The sequence below is a fragment of the Rattus norvegicus genome, chromosome 16, assembly GCF_036323735.1.
Source record: "Rattus norvegicus strain BN/NHsdMcwi chromosome 16, GRCr8, whole genome shotgun sequence".
In the NCBI taxonomy this organism is placed as follows: domain Eukaryota; kingdom Metazoa; phylum Chordata; class Mammalia; order Rodentia; family Muridae; genus Rattus; species Rattus norvegicus.
Genome location: NC_086034.1, coordinates 46,499,343 through 46,524,197, shown reverse-complemented (window position 1 = coordinate 46,524,197; position 24,855 = coordinate 46,499,343).

Below are 24,855 nucleotides of genomic sequence, written 5' to 3'. Positions count from 1 at the left end.
ACTCATGACTGTAGACAGGACAATGGTAGGTAGCTATGATTGCTGTCACTAATTCTAATTTGTTCTGCTTTCAATATCAGCTAAGCAGAAAAAAAATCACCTACTTTTTAATTGCTTGTCATCAAGGTAATTCCAAGTTTTCAAATTTTGAAACAAATCTACAAAGTCATGTGTTTTTAATGCAGAGAATTAAATATTTCATGTTAGAAAGTTGCTTGTTAATTTCATAGAGGGATTAAAAATGACTTTTATTTTCTTTGGTTGCAACAAAGGTCAAAGCTGTGGAGTTAAGTGTAAACATAATTGCCTGAGTACCTTCTGATCTTCAACTAAAGGTTCTTAAATTCGTTGGAGGATAATATAAATGGTTAGGAATAACCCCTAAGCTTGTTAGCACATATTACACAGTAATAACTTGGTACCCATTCAAGGTTTTGGGCATTTTGAAATCCTCAAGGAGATAAGGTACTTGAAAGCCGTACAATAATCTCAAAGGAATTAATTTATATTTTTACTTCATCAATAAATGGATATTTTGATTCTACTTCTATAACTTATGGAGTACTTTTATCTCTATAATTGATGTAATAAGTATCATATGCCAAATATTTTGTGTCAACACTGAGTAAAAGCAGTAAATTAGCATATAATTTTAGTTAAGGCTTAATGTTCACAGATACATTTTTAAAGTTTATATAAATTTCCTCATCACAGTCTGTCCATGTGAGCCTACCTCATTCGCCCTTCTATATACTTTCCCAATCATTTGAAATTTCTTTTTGAAACAGAAAAAGAGCATTATAGAAAACACAACCAACAAGGATAAGAGATCATTTGATGTCCACTCCCAATTGATACATCTGTAATTTATTCCTGCATCTAAGGCTCAAAGAACTTTGAGGAAGAGAGGGGAGACAGAAAGATGGTAAGAGCCAGAGGACTAGTAAGTTTCCTTGAAATAGTGCCTCCTAGGATGTCTGAGACACTATCCACTTAATGTCCTATCAGCATGCCTGATTAAACAATACCAGAATGACACCTCCTCCAATACATACGGTTGTATGGACAATTCTAGGAGACTCAATGATTCACTAAGGAACACTGGCATCTAAGGAATGCCAACAATGGGTTTCTTTCCTAGAGAAAAGGAAATGTCTTTTCCTAGAGAAAAGTTCACAATTGCTTGCCCAATAACAAGTGGTCAGCCCTGAGACCATGTATGTTCAATCAGCATATGGTCTGAGCATGGGGTGTGGTATTTATATTTAATATACATGAATAAAATATAACACTCTAAACAATGAGTATCTTAACTGATATAAAAAAGAAAAATGACTGTAGTTTAGGTTAAAAAAAGGATTGAAGAGTATCCAATGTCTTCCATATTTATTATGTGTTCTTAATCTTACTTTTACTTTTGAAATGTTCTTTTTATCTAATATTTTGTTATCCCTACAGTTGAGCACACATTCATCTTTAATTATATAAATGCTTGATTTATTAATTGCAGTGTCACTACTATCTGAAGCAATATTGATTGATCTTATAGAAAAGTAATCTCCTATATCAAAATTATTACAATTGGTATAAATGTTTTAAAAATATTAAACATAAATACACATACACACACAATTGATTTACTTTCAAATTTTTATCCTGTAGAGTTCAAAAATAGGTACATAATATTGTAAGTAAAATTATAATGTTTTTAGAATAATATATAAAAAAAGCAATTTAGAACAATTTGACTACATAGCCAAATGCCTTAGGTTGATTGCCAATTCTATTACATATTGGATGCTACGTAACCTCTCCACAGTTAGCTTATTTATGAGCAAAATGAGAGAATCATTAACTTTTATCTTTGATATTATGATTAGTATCATAATATGTACAAGAATTAATACTGGTTTCAGAAAAAATATAGAATCAATTTTAATTATTGCCACATTTATACTGATATTTTTATAACTTTAAAACTAATTGCCTATTTCATATATAGAAACAAACAACTGCTTGATTTATCTTTATTCTTAGATATTAATTTCAATATTCTGAGTACTAATTTATTTATAATTTATAAAACATTAATATTCTCACATTTTTGTACAATATAATTCATTTCAAATTGATCTCAATCAATTATCTCCAGTTCCGTTATTTAAACATTGTTGGTATTAGTGTCTCCTCTGCCTTTCATAGACAGTATTTAGGACTGGCTTCTTAGCCCTTTGTATCAGCAGCCTGTTTCCATACTGGCTTTCTGAAAGATACAACAAATGGTCAGATTTAATGAGCCAGTGAATCGGCAAGCTCACTTGGGAAGAAGGCAATTAAGGAAATGCACTTTCATCATTCGTGAGATAATTAGAGGCGTGTTGATTATAGTAGCATATGTAAGTGACCAGGGTACTTATGTCCCCTCTCACACTCCGGCAAGTTTTGGACCTTTGACTTTAGATTTGCATACTTTCTACACTGCCCTAAGGGAGATTTTCAAAATAAAATTGTAAATGAACAATTTTGGTAACATGTTAAATATTTGATCAGGGTAATTAAATTGTGAACCTAAAACGATGAAATTGGAAAGAAATCATTCAATTGGTATAACAACATGTGCAGATTTAGGAAATACTATATACTCAATCCAATATGTCATAGTTTTGTAGAGGATTCCACATAATTACATGTACAAAGAAACAGTAGTCAAATCCTGGCATTTTATACTACTTAATTAAAAAAAATCAGTGGTTATTAGCATTTTATATAAAATATTTTGACAAAATGAGCTTATGTGAATGGTTATGACAAGAGAAAGTTATCTATTACTCTCAGGAAATTTTCTGAAATAAATTTAATATAATTTATTTTCTCATTCTTACACTTGAAACTAGAAAAAAAGGCATTCCAATATGACATCAAATAAGACTTATATCCTGTTAATTTACAATTGTTAACAACTTTTGACTGAAATGGAAGTCACTTAAATGTATAATAAAAGCAAATAATTTCATTGCTATAATTATCAACTGCCTATAATAGTATGAGATGGTGAATTTATTGTTAAAAATGCATAGTAATTTGTAGAGGAAAGATTTTGAACAAAAGTAAAAGTACCACTAAGATATTTTTCTTTTTGTTTTTTTAACCAGGACATTTTTCTAAAGCTGAAGTTTGGAATAGTACTTGAGAATAACTATATAAATGTCCCATCATATTCCCTGCCAATAGAGGTGATAAGAATTAACTTTTTATATATTTGGAGCCCTTACATTAGTACAGTATTTCACAAGAAAAATGAGATTCTCTCATCAGTGTTTAGTAAAGCATCTCCTCTATTAGAGAATTCTCAAACACCAATACACACAGATTTTCATTAATGCACAGCCAGTATACTCTTGCCTCTGGCCCAGCAATCAGGCCACAGAAGAGTTAATAATGATCACTCTGGTAGAATCTCATTACAAAAGATGCACAAAGTTACATAGGAGAAATATATGTGAATCCTTTGTACAGTGCTACAAGAGGCACAGGAAGATTTAAAAGATTTTTTTCACACCGTTATTATAAAACCTAAGTTTTATACATACAAGTTACATTACTCTTTTAAAATGTTCAGTATCTGTACCTGTGGAAAGATAGTTTGTAAATTTGGTTTTGTCATGCAATGTCTTTGTTTCTTCATATAGGGCAACTGAGAGTTTTGCTGGAGATAGTAGACGTTTCTGGCATTTGTTTTTCTTTAGGGTCTGTATGACATCTGCTCAGGATCTTATAGTTTTCATAGTCTCTGTTGAGAAGCCTGGTATAATTCTTTTATTTATTTATTTTTTTATTAACTTGAGTATTTCTTATATACATTTCGAGTGTTATTCCCTTTTCCGGTTTCCAGGCAAACATCCCCCTCCCCCTCCCCCTCCCCCTTCCCCTTCTTTATGGGTGTTCCCCTCCCCATCCTCCCCCCCTTGCTGCCCTCCCCCCAACAATCTAGTTCACTGTGGGTTCAGTCTTAGCAGGACCCAGGGCTTCCCCTTCCACTGGTGCTCTTACTAGGATATTCACTGCTACCTATGAGGTCAGAGTCCAGGGTCAGTCCAGGTATAGTCTTTAGGGAGTGGCTTAGTCCCTGGAAGCTCTGGTTGCTTGGTATTGTTGTACGTATGGGGTCTCGAGCCCCTTCAAGCTCTTCCAGTTCTTTCTCTGATTCCTTCAACGGGGGTCCTATTCTCAATTCAGTGGTTTGCTGCTGGCATACACCTCTGTGTTTGCTGTATTCTGGATGTGTCTCTTGGATGAGAAGCCTGGTATAATTCTTATAGGTCTGCTTTTACATGTGACTTGACCCATTTCCCTTACAGCATTTAATATTCTTTATTTGTTTTATGCATTTGATTTTTGACTATTATGTGATGCGAGGAATTTCTTTTCTGATACAACCTATTTGGAGTTCTGTAGGCTTCTTATATGCTCATGGGCATGTCTCTCTTTAGGTTAGGAAAGTTTTCTTGTATAATTTTGTTGAAGATGTTTACTGGCCCTTTAATTTGAGAATCTTCACTATCTTGTATACCTATTATCCCTAGGTTTGGTCTTCTCATTGTGTCATGGATTTCCTGAGTATTGGGTTAGAAGCTTTTTGCATTTTGCATTTTTTTTTTTTACTATTAAGGCAGTTTTCTTCTGCCCCTGAGATTCTCTCTTCTATCTCTTGTACTCTATTGGTGATTCTGCAATTAGGACTCTGGCTCTCTTTCCAAAGTTTTCTCTCTACAGGTTGTCTCTCTTCGTGGTTTCTTTATTGTTACTATTTCCATTTTAGACCCTGAATGGTTTTGCTCAATTTCTTCACCCTTTTGGTTGTGTTTTTCTGTAATTGTTTAAGGGATTTTTTTCTTTCACTTTATGAGCTTCTACTTGTTTACCTGTGTCCTCCTGTATTTTTAAAGGAAGTTATTTATGTCCTTCATAAAGTTCTCTATTATAATCTTGAGATATGATTTTAAATCTGAATCTTGCTTTTCAGGGGTGCTGGGATAGCCAGTATTTGCTATGATGGGAGAACTGGGATCTGATGATGCCAAGTGGACTTGGTTTCTGTTGCTTATGTTCTTGAACTTGTCCCTGGTGATCTGATTATCTCTGATGTTAGTTGGTCTTGCTTTCTCTAACTGGAGCTTGTTCCTCCTGTGGGCCTGTGAGCTTGTGATGTTGGGAGTGAGAGTCCTCCTGGGAGACCAGCTCTCTCTGGGCAGGATTTGGGTTCTGAGGGCTGTGGGGCTGCCTAGTTCAAATGTAATCATTCTTTTCATTTATATTCAGAAAAAATATTAACTGACTAGATTGTCCTGTTTCAGTTGCAACAGTTGGATAGAATTAATGAAAAGTGAGGCATATTTAGATGTTCACTACCAAATCAGTGCTAACATTAAGACCACGGTCTTAGATGAAGATCCTAGACTTTCATTCATTTTATCTCTCATAGCCCCAGTCACATTTATACAGTAAAGATAAGAAAGATTCTTTGTAGATCAAGAGAAAGGGGAAAAATCAATAATTGTGAAATATATACAGAATTCTTTGCATATAAGTGATACTACTTCAGGGAAATAAGTGTAAACATATTTATTCTAACTAGAATGAGAAAATTATTCACACCCAAGTACTCTCTGATTTTTGGTTTTCATTGAATAATCAGAGCAGAATTAAGACACACAAGAATCAAGTTCAACAAACTAGGAATGAGTTGGCAAAGAGAGGCAATAAGTACAGAAGGAAAACTAGAAAGCTATACCACTGGGAGAAATGCTTTGTATGGAACACAGGTAAAATATATAAACACTAATGATAAAACATATTATCATAAGACTATGATATGTTCCTTTTCCAATAAGTTCCATAGATTGATATATGAAAATAAATTAAAATAGAAAAGGTTGCATGAACACATTCTATAGAAGTCTTAAAGAGATAAGTTAAGGGTTGTTTTTGTTAGCCTGTTTGTTTGTTTTCCCAGCACTCAGGGATACTATAATACTAAACATACTCAACTCCCCAATATTAAGAAAGATTAAAATAAAATCTCCCTGGAAAACAGATTTACCTTAGTTCATTTTTTGAATAAATTTATTGTAGCTCTTTATAACTAGTGGCATTTTGAACTGGAGAACTCAGAATCCCCCCTATTCAGACAACCCTAAAAATTTACTTCCTCTTTTGGAAACAGTCCTCTTCATCCTCCATTCCACTTGGGATGATTGTCAACAGCATTTGCAGGTTTTTTTCACCACAGAGGAGGGGAGAAACCAGACAGAGACCAAGAAACTGGTTTCTGGCCCCACAGGGGAAACCACCAATAAATAATCAGCTTTTGAAGCTGCCTTTCCGGTAACCCACCCAGATTGTGACTTTAACACATTAAATGTAAAGGAGGCCCTAAAGATCTAAAATGTCCGGCTTGGAGAAGAACCAGTCTACATATTATAGAAACAGGACCACTGGGTTAGGAAATGCCCCAAAGGGGAAAAAGTCTATTTAAATCATGGCCTTAATAAATGCCCAAGATAACCCTAAAAATAAAAGAGAAACCAGCAGCTTCCTTGTTAATAATAGAACTTAATATACTGTCTTGCTAAAACCTAAAGTCCCTTCAATAGTTTATAAATGACCTTCTGTTGGCAGTGGAAACCAAAAAAAAATGCCTAGAAGAAACTTGGGAGCTCTTGGAGGTACTAAGAAATTTAGACTATTGACCCTATGCTAAGAAAGCCCTATTCTGCCAACCACCAGTGACCTCCCTAGATCTGGGAAATACATATTAAGAGATCAGAATTGGATACCCAAGGCCAAAAAGAAATTTCTACACCAGCTTTGGGGTTCCAGAAGTGACTATGCCCTTCCATCTCTTCATGGACAAGGGAGCTTACATAGCCAAAAGAATATTGACTCAGACTGGGGCCCTAGTCTATGAGTGGCCTACCTGCCAAAGAAATTATACCTAGTTGTCAGAGACTGGCCATCATGTTAGAACATCTTCATATATGCTGACAGTGTCTCGGCCAAAACCTGACCACCACCAATTCCAGAATCATCCATTACCAGTCTCTCCTCTCAACCACCCCTCCTCCCTCCCTGGCTCCCTGGGATAACTCTTCAGGCCCCAGCTGCTCTAAGCTTAGCTGATCTGACCCAGTCCTTGACAGGTCTCTCTACATGACTGCTCAGACACTTTGACCAATATCCATGGGACCAGACCAGATCTTTAGGACAATCCCTTGATAGATGCAGAGGTAACACGGTTTACCAATGGCAACAGCTTTATTGAAGATGGACCAAGATTTTCTGGGACAGTGGTGGCCTCAAACACAGATATTCAATGAACGGAACTACCGACAAGAAAGTCAGCCCAGAAAGCTGAACTGGTAGCTCTAACAAAAGCATTAGAGCTGAAAAAAAGACAAGAGACACAGATAGCTTGTATGCCTTTGCTGATGCTCCATAGGACTATTTATGAGGAGAGAGACTTTCTGACAGCAGAAGGGAAGAGTATCAAAACTAAAGAGGAAACCCTCTTCCTACTAAGCTTTCTATGGGGGCCTAAAAAGCTGGTCATGATTTGCTTGGGACACAAAATGGGAAACGACCCGGTTTCAAAGGGCAACAGTAGGGAAGATCAAACAGACTGTCATGATACCCCTAGAAATCAGACCTCTCTTGGTCTTGACTTCTCTGTAACCAAGGGATCCTATTCTCCCTGACCTGATATAATCTGGGATAGTAATTTGCCCATGCCCCAATGTTATGACAGATGGTGGGGAACAGCAGATTACAAACTCATTGTGTCAAAAGATATTAGACTGCTCATACCTCCAAAGATGGCAGATTCTTGGAACAAAATATATTATAGAAAATTCCAAGTGTCAAAAATTGTCAAAGAACCAACCAGAAGCTGTTAGAACAAATGTTTGGGTTAAGAGTCATAGAGGGATTAAAATTGATAGAATTATAAAAACAAGTAAAAAGACTGGACAGCATAACATAATGTAAATAGATATAGAAAATGATAAAAGATAACCAAAATAAAAGGCAAAATACTGAATAAGAATTGTTGTGATGGATTTACCAGTAGACTGTAGATAGAATCACTTAGAGTATCTTTAAACAGAAACTACACAACTGGGACACAAATAGAAGAAACCAAATGCTACAGAGTATTCAGACATTGTAACATAATTTCAAAATTAGTAAAATGCAATCAATTTATCAGGACAGTAGGTAGAAAGTGAAGTATAAGGATTATTTCAAGTAATACCTTATTTTTCCACATATTAGTTTTAAAAATGGGGGGAAAATCTCGAAATCTAGAAGTCTAGAGAACATAAATCAGTATAAATACAAAGAAGAAGAATAAGAAGAAGGAGGAGGAGGAAGAGGAGGAAGAGGAGGAGGAAGAAGAAGCAGTTCAACCCTCTACCCCTACCAAAAACAAACAAACAAAAAACCAAACAAACAAAAACAAAAAGAAAAGAAAACCATCTGGTAAATGCAAAACAAAACAACTTTGAGATTTCCTCTTTCTATCTATGCCTGTCAATGACTAAGTTAAAAGTCACAAGTGACACGCTGCTGAGAATGCAGAGCAAAGAGCACACTCCTACATTGCTGATAGAAGTACAAACTTGTATAAAATTGTTGCAAATCAACTAGGCTATGTTTCAGAAAACTGAATATTTATCTACCTAAATACCCAACTATACCACTTCTGGATATAAACACAAAACTTGCTCTACCATACCACATGTAAACCTGCTTAACTTCACAGCAGCTTTATTTGTTGCAGCCAGAAACTGGAAATAAGATACATGTCGTTCAAACAAACTGTCATGGATAAAGAAAATGTAGTACCTTTATGTAATGGAGTATTACTCAACTATTGTAAACAATGACATCATGAAATTTTCAGTAAAATGGATAAACCTGATCCAGAAGGACAAACATGGTTGGTACTCACTTGTAAGATTAACCATGCTACTATCTACAGACCCAAGAAGCTAAGTAACCAGGAGAGCTCCAATGGGTACATATGAATCTACTGAGAAGAGGAAACAGAATAGACTTCACAGGTAGAAAGGGAGAGAGGACTGGACTGGGGTCAGGGTGGGTATGAAAAGAGAGATCAGGTTTGAGGGAGGGTGAAGGGAGAAGGTACTGGGAGAGAGGACTGGAATGGGAAAGGCATCTCTGGAATGTTATGGAAACCTAAGTTCAAGCCCAAGGAACCTCCACATAAAACCAGATACACTCAAACTAATAGAAGAAAAATGGGGAAGAACCTCAAACATATGGGCACTGTGAAAATTTTCCTGAATAAAAAAACAATGGCTTATGCTCTAAGGTCAAGAAACAACAAGTGGGATCTCATAAAACTTCAAAGCTTCTGCAAGTCAAAGGACACTGTCATTAGGACAAAATGGCAATCAACAGATTGGGAAAAGATCTTTACCAATCCTACATCCGATAGAGAGCTAATATCCAATATATACAAAGAACTCAAGAAGTTAGACTGTAAGGAGACAAATAACCCTATTAAACAATGGGATACAGAGCTAAACACAGAATTCTCAGCTGAGGAATATTCAATGTCTGAGAAGCACCCAAAGAAATGTTCAAAATCCTTAGTCATCAGGGAAATGCAAATCAAAACAACCCTGAGATTCCACCTCTCACCAGTCAGCATGGCTAAGATCAAAAACTTAGGTGACAACAGATGCTGGCTAGGAACTGGAGAAAGAGGAACACTGCTCCATGTTTTGGTGGGATTGCACCTGGTACAACCACTGTGAAATTCAGTCTGGATGTTCCTCAGAAAATTGAACGTTTTAGTACCTGAAGACCCAACTATCCCACTTTTGGACATATACCCAAAAGTTGCTCCAACATGAAAAAAAGAAACATGCTCCACTATGTTCATAGCAGCCTTTTATTTTTATAATAGCCAGAAGCTGGAAAGAACTCAGATGCCCTAAAACAGAGAAATGGGTACAGAAAATGAGGTACATCTACACAATGGAGTAAGCACTCAGCTATCAAACAAAATTACTTCGTGAAATTTATACGTAAATGGGTGGAACAAGAAAATATCATCCCGAGTGGAGTAACCCTATCACAAAAAACACATATGATATGCACTCATGGATAAGTGGGTATTAGCCCAAAAGCTTGAATTACCCAAGGTACAATCCACAAGGCCACATGAAGCTCAAGAATGATGACCAAAGTGTGGATTCTTCAGTCCTTCTTAAAAGGGGAAACAATAATATTCATAGGAAGAGATATGGAGACAAAGTTTGGAGCAGAGACTGAGGAATGGCCATTCAGAGCTTGCCCCACCTGGATATACAGTTCATATATATACACCCACAAAACCTAGACAATATTGATGAAACAAAGAAGTGCATGCTGACAGGAGCCTGATATAACTGTCTCCTGAGAGGCTCAGCCAGAGTATGACAAATACAGAGGCAAATGCTAGCAGCATACTGAACTGAGAATGGTGTCACAGTTGGAGGAGTTCGAGGAGTTCGAGAAAGAATTAAAGGAGATGAAGGAGGTTGCGACCCATAAGGACAACAATACCAAGCAACCAGAGCTCCCAGGGACTAAACCACTGCCCAAAGAGTACATATGTAAAGACCCATGGCTCCAGCTGCATATGTAGTAGAGGATGGCCTTGTTGGGCAGCAATGGGAGGAGAAGCCCTTGTCTTTCCAATGCTGCCCCCCACAGTATATGGGAGTGTCAGGTTGGGGAGGCAGGAACGAGGGGTTATTGGGGAGGGGCAACAATTTTATAGAAGAAGGGGTTTGGGGATGGGGTAGGGGGCTTATGAACAGGAAGCTGGGGAAGGGAATAACATTTGAAATATAAATAAAGAATTTCCAACAACAAAAAAAAACCTTTGGAAGCAATTAAAGAAAGAAAGAAGGAAGGAAGGAAGGAAAGAAAGAAAGAAAGGAGGGAGGGAGGGAAGGAGGGAGGAAAGAAAGAAAGAAAGAAAGAAAGAGAGAAAGAAAGAAAGAAAGAAAGAAAGAAAGAAAGAAAGAAAGAAAGAAAGAAAGAAAAGAAAGAAGGAAACCTAAGTCAATGGAAATTTTCATGGCTTAATGCAAGCGACCCTACCTAGGATGCCTGGTAGTGGGTAATATAATGCCTGAACCAGCATTGTCCTGTAACCAGGAAAACAGTCACAAAAGCTTTAACCTACAATTTCTTCTGTTTACAAAATGTGCTGTGATAAAAATGGTTCAGAAATTGTTGGAATGGCCAACCAATTATGGGTCCAGTTTGAGACACATGTAATGAGCGGTAGTCTACACATGACAATGCCTGGATGGCCAAAAGAGAGGCTAGATAGACCCACCATGAAAATAAACATGAATGGGAAAAAAGTCAATGAAATGATTTCTAATGATATTCAGTAATAATGATAAATTGGCATCTAGCACAGTTGTCATCAGAGAGGCTTCCCCCATCAACTGAAAGAAACAAATACAAAAAACCATAGCCAAACATTAGGCAGAGCTTGGAGGATACAGTAAAAATAAGTAAGGATCAAAGTAGCCAGAGGGTCAAAGGTACCACAACAAAATCCACATAATTAATTAGTTTGAGTGGATAGTAGCTCACAGAGATTGAACTGGAAGAGAACCAGGGAGTCTATGTGGTACTGACTTAGGTACTCTATACATATGTTATAGTTGTGTAGCTTGGTCTTCTTGTGAGACTCTAAACATTGGGAGCAGAAGCTGTCTCTGCCTCTGTTACCTGCCTTTGGGATTATTTGCCCTTACTGGGTTGTATTCTTTACCCTTAATAGAAAGGTGGTGAATACTCTTACCATAACTTGATATGCTATAGCAGGTTGATGTTGATATTCATTGTTGATATCCATCCTTTTTTTAGAGAGAAAGGAGAAGACATGGATGGGGAGAATGGCTGGGAAGAGAGGACAGGGGGAAAACTACTGTCAGGTTGCAAATTAAATAAAATTAAAATGTGAAAACTAAAAAATACAAACAAAACAAAACAAAATCAAACCAAACAAAGATAAATAAAAATAAAAACAACCAATCATAGCACCAAAAACCACAGATATATTCACAACTCTAAAGGCACATGAAAAGATAGCATGTTTAAACATGGAGGATTCCTGTAATGAGATTAAAATAAAACTTGACACTTTATAATCTGAAAACATAAAATCAAATAAGTGGAGTGAAATATATTAAGGGATGATAAAGAAAGAAAGTAAAAATATTGACCATCCATCAATTTTAAATTATAAACAATGACTTCTTATCTTTTAAATAGAAAAGAGGAATCTATTAGCTAATGATATCTCTTTAAAAATAAAAGAAATTAATCAATTAGAAAATAAGTTCTGAGTCTGCAATGTAGAGCCATCAAAAGAAAGAAAACATATCAGGGAAAGAGAGAGAAAAAAGAAGTATCAGCTTATCATTGACTTGTAATACTTAATCTAAAAAATAACTCTTAGGATTTACCCAGCATTAAGCAAATATAGCATATGGATAATTTAAATGAATCACATATTTAAACAATATATTAAAGATTTATATGATGCAATTAAAAAATAAAATATGAAACTATTGTATAATTTCATGTATATTAAAATACAAGATAGTAAAGAAAATGCTTTCTTATTCTGGTTAGTTGAGTATATATATATATACATATATATATATATTAATCATAATCTATTTCCAAAAGACTTCTTTGATAAGAAATTAGAGATTCCCTCACACATTCACCTATGGGTTTAATAAGTTCTTAAAAGTCAGTTTAATGTTAACTTAATATTAAGGCATAACAATAGCAGTAGGTTGTTCCAATTTTTGTATGATCTGTAAAGCTACAAACATTTGGACTAAAAGTGGCACCTTGTATTTCATTTTATGGAGTATGCTGTAAATCTAATCAGAAAGTGGTTGCCTACTTTCATGATCCTCATGTAACTATGGCATCAGTGGGCATGTCTTCATACATAAGGCAGCTTGTAAAGCACAGAATTCATGGAAGGTTATTTTTTCTCTAGTAATATATATGGCACCTTCTAGCACTATGAAAGCAAGAAGTTGGGAATGAAACATCCAGGTCACTAAGTCAAGAATGTTATTTGTAGTATTTTCAGCAGAAAATTTTTACTATGAAATTCTATAGCATAAACAAGAAGATTTGCAATAAACTTTAATACTTGGGTACCTTAAGGAGCTCGCTAAATAACAACTCCAAAAGTTGCCTGTTCTTCATATGGGGTGTTTTATTTCTTTTCGTTTGATACTTGTAGAAGTGTTGTTGCACTGTAAAAAAATACGTCCATTAAATATTCTTTTTCATTATCCTTTGGAGAGATAACTTTCTCTAAGTGTTTCACAATAGATCTTTGTAGTTAGTTATGCAACTTCTTACTCTCTCCTCCATGCAGTCCTCCCTTCATATTCTATAATCAGATATGACCCAATTTTCATATATCTTTCTTTATATCTCTGTACTGTAATTTTTCTGCCATGAAACACACATGCACATCAATAGTCCCTTGCTAATTTCCCTAAATCTATAAATCTTCCAAATGAAACACACATATCTAAAGTTTAAAAACAAACATATGTATAAGAGTGAATCAAGATACATTAGTCCATCTGGGTTTAGATTACTTTACTCAAGATGACCCTTTCCACACAAACATGACTTGTAGAGAAATTTTAATCCAGCAATATTGCTACTCTAGCAAAGGGTAACATCCAAACACCTAGTTCTGTGTTGTCTGGTTGGAATAGAGATATGCCCTTAGTACATACCATTCATTCCTCTGGCTGGAATCCTTCTGTATATACCTTTAACCCTAAATGATGATGTATTATTGAGGGACAGAAAAAGTGACAAATCAGAGAAAGATTTGACAGAGGATGCAAACATAGGAGATGCCCAACTCTCTACTAGTACTAGAACAAGTGTTTAAAAGCAGTTCTAAGTGAGTACAGTCAACTGAGTTCAGGCAGTACAGTGGATTAAGTTGAGTTCAGTTCAGAGCATTTCAGTCTGGTGCAGTTCTGTTGTTGAACTTAGTTCAGTTCAGATTAGATCAGTTCAGTTCAGAACAGTTCAGTTCAGTTTGTGCAATTAAGTGACTGTTTTTCCAAGCCCACCCTAGCCCCCAAAAATCAGTCAGAAGATAAAAGAAGCCAATTTGAATCAATAATATTGGAGAAGAGTTTGGGCCAGAACAGGTGAGTTGTACTTGCCCACTAGAGATCAGAAAGAACCAGAAAGAGTGAGCTTATTAGCAGCAAACCTCTGAGATGAAAATTACATCTGGTATATAAAAGTTACTTCATAATTATTAGATACTCTATGTTCAAAATACTCTATTCAAAGTGCTAAGGACTCTATTCAAAATTTCATGCTGTTATGCTTATTCATCTCTGAATTACTGATTTCAAGTTTAAAAATCAACTAATAAAGAGGTTAGTGTGGCTGAAATGAAACAGGCAAATATTCACTAACAAACTGTTTTCTATAGCTGAGATTACCAATAAAAGCAATTTGCAAAATCATAGAATGTAGAAAAGAAGTTATTGTATGTAATTACTACACAAATTAAATTTGAATTTATTTATTATATATATGTATATGTATACATATAACATGTTTTGTAATAGAAAGAAGCTTGATTGGAGTATTTGAAAATATTAAGGCAATACATATGTGAGTATTTTATGTACATTTCTGAAAAGTAAAATTCCCCAGATTGATTTAGGTGAACTGAATATTTAAAGCATCTATAAAGTAAGTTTAAGAATTAACTAAATGAGTCTTTATATGATGCTTTAATTGGATATGATAATTTACAGCACTGATTTGCAACAGTAGTTAAATAATAAATCATGTTACCACATTAAGAAGAAAATACTAATGACAAGTCAATTAACTCAATATTTCTTGTGGGCAGGCATGGACACAGATAGTCTACTCATACGTTTTAAAACTAGTTATAATTTTCTTTTAAGTTTTCTAAATGGTTCTTTCATAACGAAAGCTTTAAGTTCATCAATTTAATTAATACTAATAGTATCAGAAATTTACATAAAGTGGCTGGGGATTTAGCTCAGTGGTAGAGCGCTTGCCTAGCAAGCACAAGGCCCTGGGTTCGGTCCCCAGCTCCAAAAAAAAAAAAAAAAAAAAGAAAGAAAGACATTAACATAAAGCAAGATTAAAAAGCACCAAACTAGAGTAGATTACCTGTATTTATGACAATATTTTATTATTTGAGAGTAAAATATCAAAATAGAGTCAATATAAATAAGTCTTTGTAGTAGCTTTGTTCTATACAAGTTCCAGCATTGGGTTAAAACATATATTTTTTAAAAAGCTTTAAAAGAAAAATAATTGGAATTTTTTTCAAGTATTTCTCTACTTTTACTCAGTAATTATAATTAACAGTCAAAATAGGTAAAGCATATTCCTGACATAACTACTAAAATTCTTTAAATATCTTATATTACTCTCATAGTCTATAGACTGTCCTATTTGAATACATGTATATTTTATGACCTCTATTTTGTGCACATTTAATCCTCACTCAGTATCAAGTTTTATACAACCAATTTAGATTGGATTGGTCAAAAGAACTCTATCTCTGTCTCCTCTTCCCTTTCTACCTCCTCATGTCTAACCCTCCCTTACATTCTCACTAAATTATATTTCCCGGTCATCCTGGTACTTACTGGTTTTACAAGGCCCTTTTCAAAAGTGCAGTATTCTTCATGCCTCAACCTCATGATTTCCATAGCTATAGATGATATCACCCATATGTAGGGAGTTGAGCTTTGGGGTTTTTGGTTTTTTTTGGATTTCTTTTTAATTTGTTTGTTTTTTGCTTTTGTGGTTATTTTTTGTTGTTTGTTTTGTTTTTTAACTTGGTTCTCAGAGAGTTCCTGGAATCAAACTGAACCCCATTTTTGACATAGCCAAATTTTATTTTTATTATTAGATTTGGGTAGAGGGGTGTTAGTTGTTTTTAAATAGACTCTACTTCTCACTGCTGCTCACCTTTGTTTATCTTAATGCAACTCATGGTTTTCTTCCTTCATGATTTAAAATACTCTAGTACATCAACAGAAACAAAAGATTCTGCGTGCCAAAGTTTGCATAATCTTTCTTTTTAACTAATTTATTTTGACTAGATTATGTTTTTCCACAAAGTACATTTTTTAGTGTGTACATGTGAGTGTGTGTGTGTGTGTGTCTGTGTCTGTGTGCCTGTCTGTCTGTCTGAGTCTGTGTCTGTGTCTGTGTCTGTGTCTGTGTCTGTGTCTGTGTCTGTGTCTGTGTCTGTGAGCAGTATGTATCATGTCCGGAGTGTTCAGAGGACTTCATTTGGAATCAGGTCTTTCTTTCTGTCAGACATCAAACCCTGGGGCTCAGAATTATTTAGCAAGCACTTTCTTCTCTGAGCCTTCTGCCCAGCACTTATTTATTTTGTTTTATTTACAAATAATTGGTCATTTGATTTTTACTTGATCAAACAGAGGTTGGTTACAGAGAGGTCTAGGACACAGGTATGTCTTATTATCTGTGTTCTCAAAGACTATCACCAAATTAAATAAGATAGAAAATAATATGTAAACAGAAAACAAGTCACAGAGTTCATTTTGCTATATACTACAGGTATCACGGTAACACTCTCTCCCTTTTATCAATAACCCATCTTGAAAAATCAATGTCTATTTCTGTTTCTTTGAATTATGCTACTATAAACTGTAAATCTGTATTTCTACAAAAGGCTCATCGATATTAGATGAAACACAGTATTAAATTTATTTTCTACTGTGAAGCATCAAAAAAAAAAGTACCGATGACTTAGATGGTAGTAATTTTATCTTGTGAAACCAATGGTTTTCAATCTCATTTCTAATAATTCCACCGTTGTTAAGGGGATGTTGGTCTGTAAACTGTTTTATATACTACTGTTTTAAACTATCCCTATAATGAATGAGCTAGGTAAATTTATGAAGAAATTTTGTCATTCATGAATTTTATTTCAACATATGAACTGCATTTTATCAGAAAAAAATTTTACAGTCATGAAAAAGAGCTGACAAAAGTTTATTGTAGAGCACATAGCATTCATGAAATCTTGGGAATTAAGTTTTAGTCAGCACTATAAAATCAAAATGTAACTTGTCTGTAAAATGGTTTTATTGACTTCTATGATGAAAGTATCTAAAGACACTACTGGTTTGAATTAAGATTAAATGCAGTCATCAAATAACATCATAGAAGTCATTGATCTTCCTTACATTATACTCTGGCTCTGTGTTATGAGTATTTTTTCCTACTCCCAACATACTGATAATTCAGAGATAAACTTTCATAGTTAAAAGCTCTAGTGAGGATGTAGCTTAAAAGGCAGATCAAATGGATGCACGAAACATCACTTTTTTTCCTACTCATTATAAATAATGGCTAACCATTACCCTTCTGGGTGAAAAGTCTATCAACCCAGCTGAATCAATGAATACATTGATTCACTCAAAACATTCAAAAGTAATTTCTTAAAGAAGAAGAAGGCAGTGGTAAGTTGCCCCCAAATAAAGTGAATTTAAAAATAACTGTGTCTTTGTGGCAATCTAGGATTTGGTTGTTCCTTTGCTCGTTCTCATTTGATTGCTGAAAGATTAAGGAAGATTAAGTTTCCCTTGCTAGAGCTCAGTTAATGTGGAGATCTTTCAGCAAACACAAAACTCAAGACTCATGGTTCCCTTCTCCATCTCTATGTTCTTGGCAAATCCAAAACACAGAGAGAGAGAAAGAGAGAGAGAGAGAGAGAGAGAGAGAGAGAGAGAGAGAGAGAGAGAGAGAGAGAGAAAGTGTGTTGTAACTGTATTTCTATGACTAAAGTTAGAAATTTTGGTATGAAAAATGTTGGCCACAATTGAAGGAAGAATGGATCCTGAAAATGATATTCACTTATACCCTGGAATACTATTCAGCTATTAAGAATAAGGATATCAAGAGTTTTGCAGTTAAGTGGATGGAACTAGAAAATATCATCCTGAGTGAGGTAACTCAGACCCAAAAAGGATAAACATGGCATGTGCTGAATAATTAATAGATATTAGCAAAAAATTAAATAAATACAGAATACCGAGGATACAATCCACAGAATTCAAAAGGGTTAAGCTGAAGGGCCCAAGTGAGGATGCCTCAATCCCACTTGGGAGGAAGAAGAAAGCAATCATGCATGAAGAGGGAGTGAGGGACCTGGGTGAGAAAGGGGACAGGGAGGGGAAAGAGGGAACACAATCGGTATAGATGCTGGCAAATCAGGAATGAAGCACTGAGGTCCAGCAGAAAGAATGTAAACAGGCAACTGTAGGGGATAGGAGGTGGGGGAACCCTCTAGAATGTACCAGAGACCTGGGCGGGAACTAAAATGAAATGTCCAATAGTGGGGGAAGGGAACTTGTAGAGTCTGTCTCCAGTAGGAAGAGGAGGGATGTGTTTGCCATCCCACAGTCAAGATCTCCGACCCAGAATTGCCCCTATTTAAAAGAACTTCAGAGCAAAAATGGAGAAGAGTCTGAGGGAAAGGAGGTTTAGTGATCATCTCTTTTGAGATGGGGGTGAAAGAATGGGATGAGGAAATGTTGAGCAGCGAACTGGATGGGGGATGATGACTGTACTGCTACAAAAAAAAGGTTAAAGAATAATTACTATAAAAAGAAAATTCTTGGATCTTCCAACCAAGTCAAAATTCCTGTTAGAAAAATTCTAAAAGTAATTTTTGAGTTTTATGATCAAACTCAGGTTGCTAGAAAAAAAAATCTAAGACATTTGTGTTCACTCTTCAGACAGCCTACTCTGGATAGCTGCTGGAAACATTTTAAAAGTGTCAGTTCTCTCCCAACCAAAAAGAGCCCAGGTCCAGACGGGTTTAGTGCAGAATTCTATCAAACCTTCATAGAAGTCCTCATACCAATATTATCCAAATTATTCCACAAAATTGAAAGAGATGGAGCCCTACAGAATTCCTTCTACGAAGCCACAATTACTCTTGTACCTAAACCACACAAAGACACAACAAAGAAAGAGAACTTCAGACCAATTTCCCTTATGAATATCGACGCAAAAATACTCAATAAAATTCTGGCAAACCGAATTCAAGAGCACATCAAAACAATCATCCACCATGATCAAGTAGGCTTCATCCCAGGCATGCAGGGATGGTTTAATGTACGGAAAACCATCAACGTGATCCATTATATAAACAAACTGAAAGAACAGAACCACATGATCATTTCATTAGATGCTGGGAAAGCATTTGACAAAATTCAACACCCCTTCATGATAAAAGTCCTGGAAAGAATAGGAATTCAAGGCCCATACCTAAACATAGTAAAAGCCATATACAGCAAACCAGTTGCTAACATTAAACTAAATGGAGAGAAACTTGAAGCAATCCCACTAAAATCAGGGACTAGACAAGGCTGTCCACTCTCTCCCTACTTATTCAATATAGTTCTTGAAGTTCTAGCCAGAGCAATCAGACAACAAAAGGAGATCAAGGGGATACAGATCGGAAAAGAAGAGGTCAAAATATCACTATTTGCAGATGACATGATAGTATACTTAAGTGATCCCAAAAGTTCCACCAGAGAACTACTAAAGCTGATAAACAACTTCAGCAAAGTGGCTGGGTATAACATTAACTCAAATAAATCAGTTTCCTTCCTCTATACAAAAGAGAAACAAGCCAAGAAAGAAATTAGGGAAATGACACCCTTCATAATAGACCCAAATAATATAAAGTACCTCGGTGTGACTTTAACCAAGCAAGTAAAAGATCTGTACAATAAGAACTTCAAGACACTGAGGAAAGAAATTGAAGAAGACCTCAGAAGATGGAAAGATCTCCCATGCTCATGGATTGGCAGGATTAATATAGTAAAAATGGCCATTTTACCAAAAGCAATCTACAGATTCAATGCAATCCCCATCAAAATACCAATCCAAGGCCCTGGGTTCGGTCCCCAGCTCCGAAAAAAAAAAAGAACCAAAAAAAAAAAAAATACCAATCCAATTCTTCAAAGATTTAGACAGAACAATTTCCAAATTCATCTGGAATAACAAAAAACCCAGGATAGCTAAAGCTATCCTCAACAATAAAAGGACTTCAGGGGGAATCACTATCCCTGAACTCAAGCAGTATTACAGAGCAATAGTGATAAAAACTGCATGGTATTGGTACAGAGACAGACAGATAGACCAATGGAATAGAATTGAAGACCCAGAAATGAACTCACACACCTATGGTCACTTGATTTTTGACAAAGGAGCCAAAACCATCCAATGGAAAAAAGATAGCATTTTCAGCAAATGGTGCTGGTTCAACTGGAGGGCAACATGTAGAAGAATGCAGATCGATCCATCCTTATCACCCTGTACAAAGCTTAAGTCCAAGTCAATCAAGGACCTCCACATCAAACCAGACACACTCAAACTAATAGAAGAAAAACTAGGGAAGCATCTGGAACACATGGGCACTGGAAAAAATTTCCAAAACAAAACACCAATGGCTTACGCTCTAAGATCAAGAATCGACAAATGGGATCTCATAAAACTGCAAAGCTTCTGTAAGGCAAAGGACACTGTGGTTAGGACAAAACGGCAACCAACAGATTGGGAAAAGATCTTTACCAATCCTACAACAGATAGAGGCCTTATATCCAAAATATACAAAGAACTCAAGAAGTTAGACCGCAGGGAAACAAATAACCCTATTAAAAAATGGGGTTCAGAGCTAAACAAAGAATTCACAGCTGAGGAATGCCGAATGGCTGAGAAACACCTAAAGAAATGTTCAACATCTTTAGTCATAAGGGAAATGCAAATCAAAACTACCCTGAGATTTCACCTCACACCAGTGAGAATGGCTAAGATCAAAAACTCAGGTGACAGCAGATGCTGGCCAGGATGTGGAGAAAGAGGAACACTCCTCCATTGTTGGTGGGATTGCAGACTGGTAAAACCATTCTGGAAATCAGTCTGGAAGTTCCTCAGAAAATTGGACATTGAACTGCCTGAGGATCCAGCTATACCTCTCTTGGGCATATACCCAAAAGATGCCTCAACATCTATAAAAGAGACACGTGCTCCACTATGTTCATCGCAGCCTTATTTATAATAGCCAGAAGCTGGAAAGAACCCAGATGCCCTTCAACAGAGGAATGGATACAGAAAATGTGGTACATCTACACAATGGAATATTACTCAGCTATCAAAATAACGAGTTTATGAAATTCGTAGGCAAATGGTTGGAACTGGAAAATATCATCCTGAGTGAGCTAATCTATCACAGAAAGACATACATGGTATGCACTCATTGATAAGTGGCTATTAGCCCAAATGCTTGAATTACCCTAGATCCCTAGAACAAACGAAACTCAAGACGGATGATCAAAATGTGAATGCTTCACTCCTTCTTTAAATGAGGAAAAAGAATACCCTTGGCAGGGAAGGGAGAGGCTAAGATTAAAACAGAGACTGAAGGAACACCCATTCAGAGCCTGCCCCACATGTGGCCTATACATATACAGCCACCCAATTAGACAAGATGGATGAAGCAAAGAAGTGCAGACCGACAGGAGCCGGATGTAGATCGCTCCTGAGAGACACAGCCAGAATACAGCAAATACAGGGGCGAATGCCAGCAGCAAACCACTGAACTGAGAATAGGTCCTCCGTTGAAGGAATCAGAGAAAGAACTGGAAGAGCTTGAAGGGGCTCGAGACCCCAAAAGTACAACAATGCCAAGCAACCAGAGCTTCCAGGGACTAAGCCACTACCTGAAGACTATACATGGACTGACCCTGGACTCTGACCCCATAGGTAGCAATGAATATCCTAGTAAGAGCACCAGTGGAAGGGGAAGCCCTGGGTCCTGCTAAGACTGAACCCCCAGTGAATTAGACTATGGGGGGAGGGCGGCAATGGGGGGAGGGTTGGGAGGGGAACACCAATAAGGAAGGGGAGGGGGGAGGGGGATGTTTGCCCGGAAACCGGGAAAGGGAATAACACTTGAAATGTATATAAGAAATACTCAAGTTAATAATAAAAAAAAAAGTGTCAGTTCTCTAAGTAGAAAATGTTCTAAAGACCTATGAATAATTCTAAAAGAGTTTCATTGGTTTCCCTTGGAAGGCTTAAAAAAAAAAAAAAAAGAAGGGGTGTGTTTGCTCTCTAGAGATCTCTAGATGGCTCAGCTGTCCTTAGAGGGGAAAAGAAATATTACAAAGGAAGTGCTACCCTTTTTGCTAGCTAATTTCATGCAGACCAACAGTTCAGCTTCTTATTTACATAGCAATTCAGGTTTTTTTTCCAGGTTCCCTTTTGATTATCCTATGCATCAGTATCCCAGCTCAATGACTCTTGCAGTTAGCAAGCACATGTTTTTAACATTACAAAAGAATTCCGAGATCTGCTTGCCTTTGTAAACTTTGCTGGGTGGAACCTTGTCTTAAGATTTCCATTCCAGCCACTCTGGACCTAAATTTGCTCTGTCCCAGACTGACCTTGAGCTCAGGAATCTGCCTGCATTTGTTTCTGCCTGTCTTTGTATCTTTCTGACAAACGGGTTCATAGTTTAGCAGACTCTGTTCCTTTAGATCTGTGTAGCCTCTTATATAATTTGTAGCACATCTTTATATTTTTGCACAGTTGAGAAATTATACATAATTTCGAACTCATGTTTTTAGAGTTCTTTTCCACAGCCTTCATGCCTGTGCTTAAAGTCCCAGCATTTACAATTGTGCTGAGACATTAGCCACCTTTTCACCTACCAGACTCATGCTGTCTCTGATTATTACAGAGTCATTAATGTTAATGTTAACAGGGAGGATATTCCTCAGAGGAACATGTAAATATGTACACTATTATACAAACAAGCCTCACTCCCACACCAATCATCAATGCTCTTGGAAGCCTACACCAGATAGTCCAGGAACCATGTCATTGTGCCTTTACCAAGGCCATGCCGGACTTGGTATATGATATTATAAAAATATTGAAACTAAGGGATGCTGAAATTTAGGAGTCCAATGTCATGTCTTCATTACATTCCCTCCAGCAAGACAGATGACTCAATGTTCCAATTCTATTAAGAAAAATGGCTGCAAGATAATATGCTGGGTTTATTTACATTGATTATCGGTAGGGAAATATCCCTAGACAGGTGGCAAATTCTTTTATACCACTGGGGCCCTTGAGTAGTGCCTTCGAACATCTTTAAGTGGAACACTATCCCAAGTTACTGAAAATGCTTTAGTGTCTTAACTTATACAAGACTGAATTTCCAAAGCAGGTGGGAGAACAGGATTTGTTTCTCATCACTAGCACTCTAATTTAAAAAATATATATTTATTAAATATTATTCTTATATTTAAATAAAAATGGAGGAAGTATCTTGTCTTTTTCTAGAGAGAGAGAGAGAGAGAGAGAGAGAGAGAGAGAGAGAGAGAGAGAGAGAAAGCACACCAGGGAGAAATGTTTAGTAGTAAATGAGAGATAGAGTTTTAAACTAGCTCAAAACTCAGCAACAAGATCTGACTCAGGAAGACAGATGGTTAAAAATGCAGGAGGACTGGCGCTGACTCACTGACCCTCAGGATGTCACCAGACCTGAGTAAATGAGTAACAGGTTCTGTTCTGTCCCTGTGATATTTGTTCAAGCCCCCATTGTGCCCGACAGATAACGTACCAGTCATTGTGCCCTACAGATAATGTTCCAGCCATTGTTTCCTGCAGATAGTATTCCAGGAAACCGGGGCCAAAATCTTACCAGATGTATATTAGATGCAGATGCTTCGTAAATTCTGACAAACATTTACCCTAAAGGACAGAAATCAAGATCTGTTCTCAGGCGAATGAGGGCTTGATCTTTCCCCTGACTTAAACCCTAGAGTTTTAAGAACAACCCTGTGACTTTGAGAGTTTCCCCTTGTGACATTTTTGGTATTTCCTTTTGACTTCCCCTCATCTCTTGGGGCTTGTGGCTTCTTACTTTAAATAGCCCTCCTCCCAGCCGCTCAGGGTCGACTCCTCTATCTCCTGCATGGGATACGTGTCAACCTGGAGCTCCGAAGGAAATCTTGCCTCTGCGTATTGCATCAAGACTGGTCTCTCATGTATCTGGGGTACACGACTTCTCGAAACTTGAGTGAGGATCTCCCTTTGGGGATCTTTCAGTGGACAACTTTAAATTTTTGTTGAGAATCATAACTAATACAACTCTTATAGAAAACTTTAAGTTGGACTGTGTCTACTATGTTTATAAAAATTGCAGATTATCTATTATAGTTTGACTATATGGCAGTTAAATAAGGCAATAATTGAATAATAATTTCAACCAAAACTCATTTGAGTTAATAAAAACTACTGATCTGGATAAAAAAATATTAAACATTGTAATCTTCAGTTAATTCTTCTATAAAATTACTTAGCAATACATAAACTTTCACTGTGATTTAGTTAGGAAACATTAGGCATAAAATATTTATTTAAAGAAAATATTTTAATATCTGTTAATTTGTAATTTTTCACAATTTCATATACATTTAATTGACTATGTTCATAATATAAATATTATATACAGAAATAAATGGTACATGCCGTATAATATAATATATGATGAATTGTAGTCATTTTGACTTCCTATTACTCTTTCTCTTCACTGTCATCTTCCACTGAACCCATTGTGTTTCCCAACAATTCATGTCCTAC